Source organism: Petaurus breviceps, unplaced genomic scaffold (assembly GCF_028583685.1).
Source record: "Petaurus breviceps papuanus isolate PSGF00001 unplaced genomic scaffold, PetGlider_PUasm1.0 90925, whole genome shotgun sequence".
NCBI classification, from domain to species: domain Eukaryota; kingdom Metazoa; phylum Chordata; class Mammalia; order Diprotodontia; family Petauridae; genus Petaurus; species Petaurus breviceps.
Window position 1 is genome coordinate 4,640,974 of NW_027187380.1, and position 15,828 is coordinate 4,656,801.

The 15,828-nt window shown below is 38.6% G+C and overlaps 1 protein-coding gene across 9 annotated transcripts in view; it reads right to left on the minus strand.

Annotated features, from left to right (window-relative positions):
- GJC1 (gap junction protein gamma 1) overlaps positions 1-15,828 on the minus strand; it is a 42,778-nt gene that overhangs the window by 12,122 nt on the left and 14,828 nt on the right. For 3 of the 9 annotated variants that reach the window (XM_069076146.1, XM_069076139.1, XM_069076140.1), the window contains exon 2: positions 10,341-10,483. The exons of 5 other annotated variants lie outside the window; for them this stretch is intronic. The gene's annotated coding sequence lies outside the window, so the exon portion shown is untranslated. Of the gene's footprint in view, positions 1-10,340; positions 10,484-11,413; positions 12,867-15,828 lie in introns of those variants that run through there. One more of the 9 variants, XM_069076144.1, reaches the window with a different exon arrangement.

Genomic DNA, 15,828 nt, shown 5'->3' on the forward strand with positions numbered 1-15,828 from the left:
ATCCGTACACTACTATTTGCTTAGGCACTTGCCAGTCAATACACAGACTTTCCCTTCACATTTTTGCTACTACTACAAAAATGTTTTTATGCGTATTTCAGCATTTATGAGATCCTTCTGTCACCAATTTCATCAGGGTATGTAATGCATGTTCAGATATAAGATAATGGAATCAAAGAGCATGAACAGTCCAGTAACTTTTCTTACATAATTTCAAATTGTTTTCCAGAATGGTTAGATCAATTTATAGCTTATTATTCTTTAGCCTCTCCAACACTATGGATTTTGCCATGCCCTAAGACTATATATTGTACAGAAGGTACACTGATAGGAGTTTATATATTTGTGTAAATTCCCTATATATTTTGGATGTGACACTTAATCTGAGATACTTGATGAAAAAAGTTTTGTCCAAACCATTTTGGTTTTTTCTTATTCTAAACACACTGATTTTGTTTATGCAGAAGTTTTTATACTCTAACTATAGTTGTCAAGCAGATCCCTTATTCTACATTTCAAAATTCCTTGACAGCACCTCCCATTCTCTCATGCTCTACTGCAGTCTCTCATAAAGGATTGGACTCAGTCCTGGCCAAAGTCAATTCCTATATCTGTACCCTTGATCCCAATGCCTCTAGTTTCTTACAGAAGATCATACCCATTATCATCTCTAATTTTCTATCCTTCCCTATTTACAGGCTTCCTCTGATGCCTACAAACATGCCCAGGTCTCCCCCATCCTCAAAAATCTTTCACTTGATCCCAACATTCCACAAAGTTATCTCCTTATATCCCTCCTCTCTTTCACAGACAAACTCCTCAAAAAAGTTGCCTATAAATATCATTAGTGAATATTAATTCACAATTTTTAAATAAAATCCTGTAAAACATATTATAGCTAATTGTACAAGAAATTGTTAATTATGAACAAATTGTATTTATTCCAAGGGCAAAAGGATGGTTCAAGATTAGGAAAACAACCAATATAATCAATCATATTAAAAATAAAAACAATCTAAAGTCACATGACTATCTTAAGAATTTCAGAAAAAGCTTCTGACACAGTACAAAACTCATTTATTGCTAAGATCCTACAAAGAAGAATCAAAGGTTCTTTTTTTTCAACTCATAAAAATTATGTACCTAAAACCAAAAGCAAATATCTTATGTAATGGGGACGCACTGGAAGCACAAAGATGCTTTCTATGTTGTTATTATTTGATATTGTTCTAGAAATGTGAGAAGTCACAAAATATAAATGTAAGTAAAGAGGAAGTAAAACTATCCTTTTTTGATGACATGATAATTTACATAGAAAATCCTGGGGAACTGCCAAAGAAATTAATTAAAACAAATCAGTTTCAGTTAAGTTGCAGACTACAAAATAAAAATCAACCACAAAAATCAACAATATTTCTATTTAATAATAAATTCAAAATGCAATAATAGAAAGAGAGCCCACTCAAAAGAATTACAAAATGCATAAAATATTTGAAAGTCAATAAACCAAAACACATACTTACTTTTATAGATTCAATTACAAAGTATTCCTTAAAGAAATAAAACTTAAATAACTAGAAGAACATGGCTTGTCCTTGCCAATATAATAAAAATTATGAAAGTTAATTTATAGTTTTAATGCTATACCAATCAAATTATCAAAGAAATACTTTATAGGACTAGACCAAAAAAAAAAATAAAGTTAATTTCAGGGAGCAAACGATCTAGAATATTTAGGGGAGATAATGGAAAAATGTAGGAATAAAAGGGAAATAACGCTTCCAGATATCAAATTACATTTTAAAACACTGTCATCAAAACCATTTGACATTAGTTAAAAAACAGAGAAGTAGATCAATGGAACAGACCAGACAAATGAGAATCAAAAATAATGAAATAAATAACCCAATATGTGACAAACATGAAACCACAAATTACTTAAGGAAAGAACCTCGTGTTTGATAAGCCTCTGGGAAAACAGGAAAACAGTCTGGCTGAAATCAGACAATCACCTTATATCATAATTCTAGGATAAATTTTAAATGGATACAAATAATATCACGAAGATCACCTCTCTTCCCACTCCTCTGCAGTGGAATGCAAAATTGCCTCTTGTCCCATGATCTATTTTGCTAGTTTTTTCCCTTCCCTTGTAATGTCTTCTGACTTCATCATCCAACTGAAACTATTCTCTCTGTGGAAGGAAATGTATTTCAGGCATGGGGGGATGGCCAGGGCAAAGCAGTGAGACAGGAGATAAAAGAGAGGGCAGTTTGGCTGGATTGCAGAGTGGGTGATGTAAATTTTATTCTGGAGGCAATAGGAAGCCAATAAAGTTGGCTGAGTAAGGGAACAACATGATCAGTCAATGCTTAAGGAAAATTACTTTGATATCAGGGTATAGGATGGACTGGCATGTGAGAGACTTGAGGCAAAGAGAACAATTAGGAGGCCGATGCAATCATCTAGACAGGAATTGAACTAAGATGGTTGCTGTGTTAGTGGAGAAAAGGGGTGGCATGCGTGAGATGTGAAGGAAGAAATGACAATATTTGGCAACTGGGATGAGAGAAAGGCAAGGAGTTACAAATAATATCAAGATTAAAAGTCTGAGACACTGGAAGGTAATGGTGCTTTAGACAGAAAGAAGTTTGGAAGAGGGTGGTTAGGTGAAAGATAATGAGTTCAGTTTTAGACAGAATTCACTTTCTTTACTCTCAATTCTCCTTGGATCTCCCATTCTTTCAGTCACAGAGTCACAACATTCACTTTTATTATTTACTAGCCTCTTAATTGGTCTCCCTGCCTCAAGGCTCTCCCTACTTCAATCTATCCTTCACAAAACTGCCAAAGTAATTTCCTTTTTTAACATTTTCAATGAACAAAAATCTGTTTTCCCTCTTCCATCTGCCTACCTTGAAAAAAAAATAGGGAAAAGCAAAACACTTGTAACCAATACGTATAGTCAAGCAAAATAAACTTTTGCATTGGTTGTGTTCAAAGAATATTCATCTCATCCTGCTCCCTAACTCCACTGCTTCTTTGTCAGGAAAAGGTTAGCTTTCATCATGGTCCTCTGGAATTGTGGCTGGTCACTGTGTTGTTCAAAGTTCTTAAGTCTTTCTTTCTTTTTTTTTTTTTTAAAGCAATTAGGGTTAAGTAACTTGCTCAAGGTTACACAGCCAGTCATTTTGTGTGGGTGCCAAGTATCTGAGGCTGGAACCAACCCCGGGTCTCCCCATGCCGAGGCCAGCGCTCTTACTCACTGTACCACCTGGCCACCAGTTCTTAAGTCTTTCAAAGTTGTTTGTCCTTGTAATGTTGTTGTTATTACACAATTTGTTCTTCTGGTTCTGCTCACCTCATTCTGCATCAGTTCACACAAGTTTTTCTAGGTTTCTCTGTTCTCTAACCCATTTATTTATTATAATGCAATAATAGTACTCCATTACATTCACATTTTGTTCAGTCATTCCCTAGCCGATGGTGTAATGGAAATGCAAATTTAAAGATCTTCCCTGCCCCTAGGCCCTTTGATAGACTTAAGAGACTCTGAGAACCTTTCTTGATTTGAAAATATACTCTGCCTCCTAATAGGCTGAATGTGGTCACATGGAGCCTGTGGCAGGAGGCTTGGTTTTCAGGAATGCCCACACCTTGATGCTGTGTGATTGGGCAGTGGGTCAAGAGGGTGATTACATTCTCTGACCCAGGAGAAGGCTATTTAATCCCTGATATGAGGCTTTGCTTTGGGGCTCACTTTGAGAAGTGTTCTGTGATTTGATCAGATGAGACTCTGGGAAGCTGTTGTTGAGAGCCTCCCGGCTTCGAAAAACCCAGATGTTGATTTGGTATGGATGTAATGGTTGGACAGTTTGGAAACCTGTCTACTTGATCTGTTTCTCTGTCATGATAATTCTGTCTGTATACTCTGAAGTTTGGGGTGCTGACCTTTTTCCCCTGAACTAGGTAAATGATACATATTTGACTGATTAAAGTAAGCTTGTTAACCCATTTTGAGTTGCTTTCCTTTAGCAAAGCAGATCCAAGAACCTGTGTTGGCAGCCACCCTGGGGGTGCTGGGGTGCTTGCTGCTACAGATGGATGTTCTCTTAGATTCTAGTTCTTTGCCATCACAAAAAAAGCTGCTATAAATATTTTTGTATACATCAGTTTTTTTTTTCCCCTTTCCTTTGATCTCTTTGGGGATATAAGCCTCATAGTGGTACTGGTGGATCAAAGAATAGTAATTTTTTTGAGCACAGTTACAAATTGCTTTCTATAATGGCTGGACCAATTCACATTTCCATTGCTTTTCTTTTAAAAATCTTTTAGATTTAAATTTGGTTTTCAATTTACAAGCATTTATTTCCTTTCCCAAACTGGGGGGAGATAATAAAACTCCGGCGTCTTCTTATTACCTCTAGGATCAAATATAAACTTCCATGTTTTGAATTTAAAGTTTTTCATAACCTGGTCCTATAGTCTTCTTAAACAGTACTCCTCTCCAGGCATTCTATGGCTCAGTCATACTGACCTGCTGCTGTTGCTTTTCCTCAAACAGCCATCTGATCTCTATAAGCCCATTAAACTGGATGCCTCTCATTTCTACAGTGCTCTGCCTACTTGCCTCCACTGCCTTCTTTCAAGACTTGGCTCAAGCACCGCCTCGTACACAAGGTCTTTACTGACCCCTCAGACGTCGGTGCCCTCCCTACCTTCTCCTGTCTAATTATCTTACGTGTGCCATCTACAGACCGTCTCCAGCATTAGAGCATTAGAGCATCAGAGCATCAGAGCATTAGAGCCTACTTGAAGGCAGGAACCGTTTGTGCTTTTCTTTGTGTCCTCAGCACAGCAGTCAGTGCTTGGCAAACAATTTCTCGACTGATTATGTGACTATAGGAAGTCTCAACCTCAGTTTCCTCAGTGCTTTGTGATATGACATAGTGTGGTGGAAAGCACACTGGATTTGGAATCAAAGGACCTGAATTTAAATTTCCTATCTATGTGTTACTATCTACATGACACTAATCCAGTTATTTAACCTCTCTGGGCCTTGGTATTCTCATCTAAAAATGAGATTGAAATGAACAATTTCTAAAAGCCTCTTCCATGTCTTAATCTATAAAAGGGAAAAATCCTTAGAGCCTATTACATTATATATAAATATAAATAAAACCATCATCAATTTAAGAAAATTAATCCTGACCCATGATACCAGAAAAAGACCACTGGCCCATGTGAAAAGATGATGGAAAGAAATCTATGAAAGATAATGGAGATGCAAATTTAAATAACTAGAAAAAAATGTAATGCTCTTTCATACAAAAAAAATTTTAAATAAAAGTCAACACGAGGAAGGGAAAAAAGCATCCCATAGGAATTCTAACGTCACAGAATTCTCATGGAAGAAAAACATTTCCTTGCTCAGCTAGGAAATCCAATCTCTCCACAAAGTCCAAAGCAATAGAGAAGCATCAAAAGCAAGAAGACAAAATGACGATCCTTAGACCCTTATTTTCCAACAACAGGTGACGATGTAGAAACTTTTTGTTGTTTGTTTGTTTGTTTTTTGCTTTTTGGAGGGCAACTGGGGTTAAGTAACTTGCCCAAGGTCACATGGCTAGTTTTTGTGTCATGTGTCTTGAAGCTGCATTTGAACTCAGGTCCTCCTGACTCCAGGGTTGGTGCTCTATTCACTGCACCACCTAGCCACCCCAATGTAGAAACTTTTTAAAAAATTGGATTCATGAAGCACAATGAAACTAGGGCAGTAATTGAAGACAAATGCATCACATCACCAATTCTAGGTTCTATTTGACATTTCCCCATGGAATTCTCTGCTGTTCTTTCACTTCCACTCTCCTGACCCTAAGCATAAAATGACAGAATCACAAAATCTTGAGAATTAATTTGAATAGCTATCTAGTTCAATCCAAAATAATTAGCTGATTTTTATGAATTCAAGATACCTTGCCCAAGTGAATTAACTACTAATTAACTACTAATCCACATATCTTGAAACAAGTGGCCAGGGTGACTGCTGAATGTCAGTGATATCTGAAGTGGAAAATGGAAGAAAACTTCCTAACAATCAGAGTCAGGAAAACCTTTCTAACAATCAGCTTTTCTAAAGTGGAATGGGCTGCCTCAAGAGGTGTGTGTGTGTGGGGGGGGGTTTACTCTCCTTAGAGGTCTTCACAAAGACTAGGAATGTTATTGTGGACTTATTATTTTGGACATCAACTCTTTGTTAGATATTTGTTTCAACATCTTTCTCCTTTACAGAAAAAAACAGAAAGCCTAGTGCAGTCTATTCTATAGGTACTAGCTAAATAGCTGATTTGAAGTGGGAGACATTAGCAATTCCCCCATGGCAACTCTTTCCCTTCTTGATTACTGTCAACCTGGCTTTTATATCCACCACTTGAATAATGCTGGTTTTTAGAGAATCCTTTAACATTTACAAAGCACATTAGGTATATTATGTCATTTGAGAGTGTGTGTGTGTGTGTGTGTGTGTGTGTGTGTGTGTGTGAGAGAGAGAATCAGGATTAAGTGACTTGCCCTGGGTCACACAGCTAGTAAGTGTTAAGTGTCTGAGGCCAAATTTGAACTCAGGTCTTCATGAATCCAGGGCTGGTGCTTTATCTATTATATTATGTATATATATATATATATATATATATATATATCTACTATATATACCACCTACCTACCTGCCCACTTTGTTAGATTCTTACCATTACATGATATTGAGACACAGGAAGGTTAAGTGATTTACTCCAGGATGCAGGGGTGGTAAGCATTAGAAGCACAATTTGAATCCAAGTCCCTTCTGATTCTTTGTACCATACCATGATTCCTCTGCTAAAACTAACCTCTCTCTGTCATGGAGTCAATTAAATGGGGGTGCAATCTGGAGCTCATGTCTCTTTCCTGTAGGGACCAGATACCTTCTCCTCCTCCTCTCCCCCAAGGCCATCTAGGTGAGAAACTTGAAGACCCTACTTCTTATGACATTTGTGCCCTCAGTTAAATGTCTTCCTCTCTCTGGGCTTCCATGTCCTCAATTACAAAAATGAGAAAGTGGAACTAGATATTCTTAATGGTCCCTTCCATTCTAAATCCTATGACCTCCTTGTCAAATCCAATGATGTTTTTTCTCTTCTGATTCTTCTTGATCTTCCTAATGAATTGGATACTTTGAACTTATTACTACTTCTTAAAACCCTCCAGCTGTCCCTTCATTTTCTTGACAAAGCACTTTTTATGGTTTGGAGGGTTTTCCCAACCTCTAGGACTGCTACTGTTCTGTCTTCTCAAACTCCTCCCATTGTCCTGTGCCATCATCCAAAGGTCTGTCCTTTATTCCCTCTCTCAGAGCATATCTATTTCCATGGCTTCAATAATTACCTTTACTCAGCTGACTCCCAAATCACCAATTCTGTACTCTTACCTCTAACTCCAGTCCTACATATTCAATGGTGTACAGAAATATTTCTATTTGGATGTCCTGCTCAAACTTTGTTATGTCAAAGTGACTTCATTTTTGCCCCTCTGCACATGCCCCTAAATAGGTTCCCCTGGCATCAAATCTCCCTCAGTCCAAGACAAAAAAACCCTTATAGTTATCTTTGACTGTTCCCTCTCCTTTATCCCCTGAATCTTGTCCATCATCAAATTTTGTCATTAAATACATCTCACAGTGGATAGGGTGCCAAGTCTGGAGTTAGGAAGACTTAAGTTCAAATCTGACTTCACACACTAGTAATTACTAGCTATGTGATGCTAGGAAAATCACTTTACCTGTTTGCCTCAGTTTCCTCATCTTAAAATGAGGGTTTAATTTTATTTACAGTAAATTTGTTAGTTATTATTTAAAATAGCACAGAGTTGTTTTGAGCCTCAAATGAGATAATTTTAAAGAAATGAGAATAGTGACTGCCACAGTAAATATAAGAATACATAAATGTTTGCTATCATCATCATTATTATTAATGTCCTTACTTGCTGTCCACACACATGAGCTATACTCATCCAAAATGCCTTTATGTCCCTGCTTATACTGTTCTTTCTTCCCTCTATTTCTTAGGATCTTAAACTCATATTCCTCGCAGAACAGTTCCTCCTTCTGACTTATTCTATTACTATTAATGGCACCACCATTTCCCCAGTCATCCAGGATCCAAACTTTAGAGTCATCTTTGACATTCCTTTCCCCACATTTGGTCAGTCACAGAGTGAGCAATAACTCTTCCACCCTATCTCATTCCAGCTTCTCCTTTCTATTCTTACTGCTATCACTCTAGTTCATAACCTAAAGAGAATCTTATTTGGAAGCCTCCCAGTCTCTCACCTCTACCCTTCAAACATATTCTACACAAAGTCACCTGGCTGTCTTCCTCAAACATTTACTTTTATCACAAAGAAAGTCAAGGAGGCAAAAATGAGTGTGGGTTGTATCTGTGTGGAAGGAGAGTAAATGGACCTTGCTAACTCAAAGTGAAAGATAACAAAGATCCCTAAAGCCTCTTTGAAACTCTAAAATCTGATCAAAGTTCCCTGCTTAAAAGCCTCCAATAACCCAGTACTGCCCAGCAGATAAACCCTAAACCTCTCAAGTTGGCATTCAAGGCCCTCTGTAATGTAGCCTCAAGGTACTCTTCTAGACCAGTTTTCTACCACAAAATAACTGAGACATTTATTGTTCCCTGAAATGTATCTTTTTGCCTTCTTGCTCCCATTCTTTGCTTATGCTAGCCTTCCTACCTAGAAGGCTCTGTCCTCCTGGAACTGGCATGCATCCTTTAAGGTGCAGCTCAGATCCAAGCCTCAATTGATGAAAACATATTCATCAAAGAATGCAAGTATGTATCTTATACTCTCTACTAAGCTCCCAAAGGGCAGAGTCCATATTTATATATACATAGATGTAATATACACACATATTTACATATACACATACACACATGCCTTGAACATGTCACTAAATATTTGTTAAATGAATAAAGCACAGAATTAGAGAAATATGACAAGCTAGCCCAAGCATACCTCACTTCACACCTAGACTTAGGTAAGTCTCCTAGACAACCCACAGACCTTTCTCCGTACTTGCACCTCACAAAATTCTCAATGATCCCCCTACTGCCAGTGGCGTTGGCCCCCCCCCCCCCCCCCCCCCCCCCCCCCCCAGCCATTACCTTGTTATTTATTTTGTCTTTATTTATAAATGTAGTATAGCCCTGATAGAGTCTAAGCTCTTAAGGGCAAGGACAGTTTCATGCTTAGCTCTGTATCCCTAGAAAGGCTCCCTGGCCTACCTAGTAGGTACTTAATAAATTTTGTTGTTTGGTCATATCTGACTCATTGTGACCCCATTTGGAGTTTTCTTGGCAAAGAAACTCAAGTGGTTTGCCATTTCTTTCTCTAGTGCATTTTACAGAAGAGAAACTGCGGCAAACAGAATTAAGTGACTTGTCCAGGATCACACAGCTAGTATCTGAGGCCAAATTTGAACTCAGGTCTTACTGACTCCAGGCCTCGTACTCTACCCACTCTGCCACCTAGCCACCCTTAATAACTTAATAAATGTTTGTTGACTAAACTGGAAGTATGTTACTTCCCTACTCAGGAACATACAATTGCCTTTATCAAGTCCAAACTTCTTGGTCTGGTTTTCAAGGTCCCTCATTCAGTTGGGCAGATCCATTTATTTTCTGCTCACACAGACATTTATTGCTGCCTTTATGCCTTTGCTTTCCTCCTGCTTAAAATGCCCTTCCTTTTCTTTCTTTTTTTGTTGTTTTGACTGATGATTTATTTATTTTCAGCCATCTGAATTGATGCTCAGTTCTCTATTGATCTTTTTTAATTCAAGAAGTTCAATGATTTTTCTCCATTGTTCTGAGTTCACAAATGTTTTGCATGACAGTCACTATAGGAAATATGTTTCCACTAGATTTTTGCACTATTTCCAACTAAACACTTACAGTGACAACAATATCAGCAATTGCAACATAGAATAAGTGGAGAGTTTACTGGACTTGGGATCAAGTAAGAATTGGGTCCCAATGTTCTATCACTTCTTCAATATGTGACAATTTATGTATTACTGCCTTGCAAGATGCTCTGAAAGCAGCAACATGGTGCACTGAGTAGACCACTAGACCTGTGGTCAGAAAGAAATGGGCTTAAATCCTGACTGGCACACCAACACCTGTGTAACCCTGGGTAAATCACCTCACCTGTTTGTATCTCAGTTTCCTCATCTATAAGATGCAGGGGTTGGACTCAGTGAATGCCTTCTGGAGCTTGTATTCTTATTTAAGACTTACCCACACTTCCATTGCACCTCTGCAGTGGCCTTCTTCTGCTCTTCTAAAGCACCATGATCTTCCTTTCTCTAATCTCTTCTCTTGTGCTTATAGTCTGGCCCATACAATTGCACACTCAAATGGTCTCTAGTTGTTTCACACAGCTAAAGGATGACAATTTTTTGCAGTGGTTATACATCATAGATGCTAAAGTTGCAAGGCCATTTATTTCAAGGGGACAGGATGGCCAACAGTGTTAAAAAGACACTGAGGAAAATGAAGATTAAATAGATACAATTAAATTTTGCAACTAGCTCCCCAGAAAAATGAAGACAAACACCACTGAATTTTGCAGACATAAAGTCATTAGTAACACTAGACAGATCATTTAGGAAAGTAGTGTGAGAGAGTCATATTAGAAGGGGTACAGGATTGAAGAAATGATGAGGAAATGAAGGTAGACAGTACATATTACTTTTTAAAGAAAAGTCTGGCAATGAGAGACACAAATAAGACAGTATAAGTTAAAGAGGGAATTTGTTTAAAGATAGTGTAACCTAAGGATGTTAATGAGCAAAAATGAAGTTAATAAAAATGAAGAGATCTTGAAGAAGCAAAAGAAGGAATAACTGATGGAGAATGGACAGATTAGTGTAAGGTAGGCATCTGTTACTGGGAAGACCACTAGATTTGGACTAGAGGGCCTGGGTTCAAAACCTAGCTTTATACTTTCCTACTGTATGACCTTGGGCAAGTCACCTAATTAACCAGGTAGTTTAGATAGTCTCTGTGGCCCATTCCAGTTCTGAATCTATGATGCTAGCTTTGGGAAGGATAAGAGAAGGATACCATCTTTAGAGACAGGAAAAAAATAAAGGGAAAGATGAATTGAGGAAATTCTAAAGTGGTGGGGAGGATGTGGCCACAGAAATGCTTTGAGGTAGGCACTTTTGCTAGATAGCCTGAATCTCTGATGCCTAAACAGGGTCAGCTTTGGAACAGCTGTTGTAAAAAATGCAATGAAAAGTCAATGAGAGAAATCAACAAGGATTGCTAAACTGCAATGAAAATCGAGTTAGACTTGGAGGACATACATGTAGCCAGCACCAGGGCTTCATTTCTTTCCCACCAGTTGAGCAGCACCAGAGTCAGAGAAGATGATGGGGATGACCAGTCTACAAAGGTGATTACAGAAGCCTGGAGAAGAAGGTGACTAAAACTGAAGAGTTGAAGTTGAGCTGTCAAAAGAGTTAAGAGGGATACTGAAGTCACTGAGGACTATGGAAATAGATTAAATGGAAAAGAAAAATGAGTCAGACAGTTGAAGTCAATAAGGAAGGAAAGAGGTAGTGAAGGGGATGGTAAACACCCTTGGACTAAAAAGAGAAATTGATACGTCATCTCCCTGGTTGGTGTTTGTCATTACTTCTTTGTGTAGTGATTCCCAAACAGATGGGTGCCCCTTAGGTTCTAGGTTTTGCCATTAGAAGATCTGTTATGATTATTTTTGTACACATGGATCCTTTTCCTCTTTCTTTCCCAGCAGTAGTATAACTGAATCAAAGGGTGTACACCTTTATGTGGATGTCCCCATTTCTGGAATGCCCTCTCTCATTTCCACCTCTTGGCTTTCCAGACTTCCTTAAAGTCTCAGCTAAAATCCTATCTCCCAAGAAAGTGATTTCCCTTTAATTCTAATACCTTCCCTCTTTTCATTATTTCTAATTTATCCTTGTATATACCTTGTCTGTACATAATAGTTTGTATGTTTTTCCCTATTAGACTGTGGGAGATTCTTGAGAGCCCCTGTCTGTCTTTATATCCCCAGTATGTAGCACAGTCCCTGGCATAAAGTAGGCACTTAATAAATGTTTGTTGCTTGACTTTTGGGACATAGTTCCAAATTACTTTCCAGAATGGCTGAACCAATTAACATCTTTACCAAAACAGTGTAGCAGTGGGCCTGTTTTCCTGTAGTCCCTCCAACAACTGTCATTTTTTACAATCTGATCAGTGTGAAATATAACTTCAGAATTGTTTCAATTGCATTTCTCTAATCATTAAAGCTCCTCCCCCAGTTCTTGTCTCCCCCCCATTCAATTTTTGTATTTGTATTTGTGTGTACATATACACATACACACACACACTTATCTGTGTATGTGTTGATTCTGCACAGACTATAAGTTTCTTGCATACAGAAGGGTCATGGAACCAACAAATAACTGATTAAATATTTTTCCCCAGTCTCACTAACTCTCAAAAAACAAAAACCCCAGAGCCAGGCATGGTGGCACACACATAGTATCTAATATTGGGGAGACTTGGGCCCATGGTTCATATGAACTCGGGAGTTCTGAACGAAAGCAGAACAACTGACAGAGTAAATGCACTGTCTAGAATCTGTATGGTGAACCCTGAGGAGCAGAGGGCCACCAGGCTGCCAAAGCGGGGATGAAGTGACCCAGGTCAGAAACAAAGCAGGTTAAAGTTTTGGGTTGATCAGCAGTGGGACTGGATCTATGAATGGTCTCTACACTTCCAATTTGTAAAAGATAGGGGACCCAGAATAAAAAAAAAAAGGAATTATGTACCAAATGTAGAGTAAGTACAACCGTGTTTTCCCGATAATAAGACCTATCCCGAAAATAAGCCCTCCCCTTACTGTGCAAGATTCCTCTAAAATAAGCCCTATTGAGATTGCTACTGTAGTGAAGGTGATCCCCTGTGGCTACACGCTACATTAGGGTACCCTCTGTATGCACCGTCCCCCCCCCCAAAACGCACGCAGCGCCCCGAGCTGCATCCAATCAGAGCTGCAGCAGTGAGTGCATCATCCTGTTCTACCCCAGTGATTTGCTTGCTGGCGCCATTGAGAGCAGTGCCGCGGAGGATCGCTGAGGCAGGACAACATAAGCCCTCCCCTGAAAATAAGCCCTCTGGTGTTTTTCTTTCCAAAAATATTAATAAGACAGTGTCTTATTATCGGGGAAACACGGTAACTGTGGAAACAAAGAAAAGACACCTACAGAAGAAAGGATCTGAGCTGAGTCTCAAAGGAAATCAGGGATTCCAAGAATAAGAGGTAAGGAAGGAGAAAACTGCAACCTGCAGTTCACCTGGTACAAATCATCAAAAAGGGATAAGCAATGTTACTGGCCAGGAGGGCGGAACCAAAGAGCACATGGAAGGGAAGCGTGTATAGGAAGGCTGGAAAGGCAGGATGAGAGCAGGTTGTCAAGCATTTTAAATGCTAGAGTAACATGGAAATGGTACCAGGGAAAGAACCACACATACCAAAATCTAGTATCACTAAAATCAACTGGCCTAGTAAAAAGTCAAATTAAGAAAGGAATACTGGACTGTTCCCCAATCTCCAAGAGTTTGTCATTTAACAATATGTCTAACACCTTACTTGGCCACATTAACTTGACCATCTGCCTTGCCAAGCTCCTGGAGGACATCACAAAGCATGTAAATGATAGTTGGAAGGACCCTCAGGGGCAATGGAATCAAATCCCTACCCAAAAAAGAATCACCATTATAATACAGCTGGTCACAGAACCTCTTTTGCTTAAAGTAAGGCAGGATCCCTGACTCCCCCAGGGAGCCCCTTCTACCTCTATAGCTCTAATGGTTCAGAAGTTTCTCATCACATCAAATCTAAATCTACTTCTCTTTGACTTCTCTTACTGCTCCAATTCTGTCCTGGGAGGCCAAACTGAACAGGGCAGGTTTTCAAGTACTGACTTAACAAATGCTACCTATCTCACCTAAACTTTCTTTCCACCAGTCCTACGGCATGAGTTCAATGTTCTTCCTAAAATTTGGTCTCCAGAACTGAATGCAATACTCCAGATGGTCTGATCAGGGCAGAGGACAAGCAGAACCATCACCTCTTTCTGTCATCTAAAATCTCTACTTGAGAGTAATGAATAAATTCATGTCATCAGATTTTAAGTTTACTATTTTTACCCTCAGGATAGCCATAATGATGCTCAGCAGTGGAGAGAGTGCTGGGCTTTGTCTGCCCCAGTTTCCTCAACTGTAAAATGAGGAAAATAACAGCACTTACTGCCCAGGATTAGTATAAGGGTCAAATGAGATCCTATTTGTAAAGCTCTCAGCCCAGAGCATGGCACGAGGCAGACATTTAATAAATACTTGTCCCATTGTTGCACCCTTTCCCACCTCATTCTTCTCTTCTTATTCAAGTCCAGCTTTTCTGAGTTACTGATACTGATCTTTTTCATGTCTGAATTTCTACTATATTTAGAGTCAGTACTACACAATCTAGCATTTAAATAGACATCTTGTCTTTTTTCTCCCAGGCTCCTGGATGGTATAGGCCACATCTGCAGTAGGTACTAGGAGTCTTGACACCAAACTTCCCTCCAAAAGTCCGCAAACACTAAGAACTGGGATTTAATTTTACTTGAGTTTCCTTGCATTTTCAGTTGACAAGAGACTTTCAAGGAAGGGGCTAAAAATTGTTAACAACTCTTATGTCTATTTCAAAATAAATAAAAATGAATAGTCACCTGAGCTAGAAATGTCAGTCATTAATTGTTGGAAGGGCTATGGGAAGACAGGGACACTAATATAACTGTTTGTTGGAGCTATACATTAAGTCCAGTCATTCTGTAAAGTAATTTGGAACCATGCACCAAAAGTCACTAAATTGTACATACTTTTTGACCTGGTGATACCATTATTAGGCCTATATTCAAATAAAAGGGAAAAGACCTATATGTTTAAAAATGAGATTCTTTTTGTTGTAGTGTGAACTAAAAATATGGAAGGTGCCCATCAATTGGGGAATGGCTGAACAAATTATGGCACAGGAATGTAACAGAATATTACTGTAATATAAGTAATAACAAATGGGAAGCTTTCAGAGAAATCTTGGAAGACCTATATGAACTGATGCAAACAGTGAAATGGGCAGAGAGCCAGGAGAACAATTTATACTATAACAACATTGTAAAGACAAAAAACTTTGAAAGACTTAAAAAACTCTGATCAATGCAGTGACTAACCACAATTCCAGAGGACTAATGATGCTGCTCATCTCCTAACAGACAGGTGACAAATTTGGGGTATAGACTAAAAAATATATTTTGGGGGGAAGTAAAAAGAAAAATGGTATTAGCTAGCATTTATTATAGCACCTTAAGATTTGCAAGAGGTAACAACTTATTTTCATTCCTGTTTTACAGATGAGAAAACTAAGCCAGACAGTGACTTACCCAGGGTCACACAGTTAAATGTCTGAGGCTGGATTTGAATTGAGGTTTCCTGACTACAGGTCCAGCGCTCTATCCAATGCACCACCTAACTGCCTAAAAAACAGATTTTTGTTCATTGAAAAAAAAAAAAAGAATTACATTAAAAATAAAAAATAAAGGCCCTGAGGGGCATGGCTAAGTCTCCAAGAGCCAATGGCAAGTTGCCCTTCCAATTCCATTATGGAAACTTCTTCACACTTGTAAAGAAATAAAAAGGCCTATCT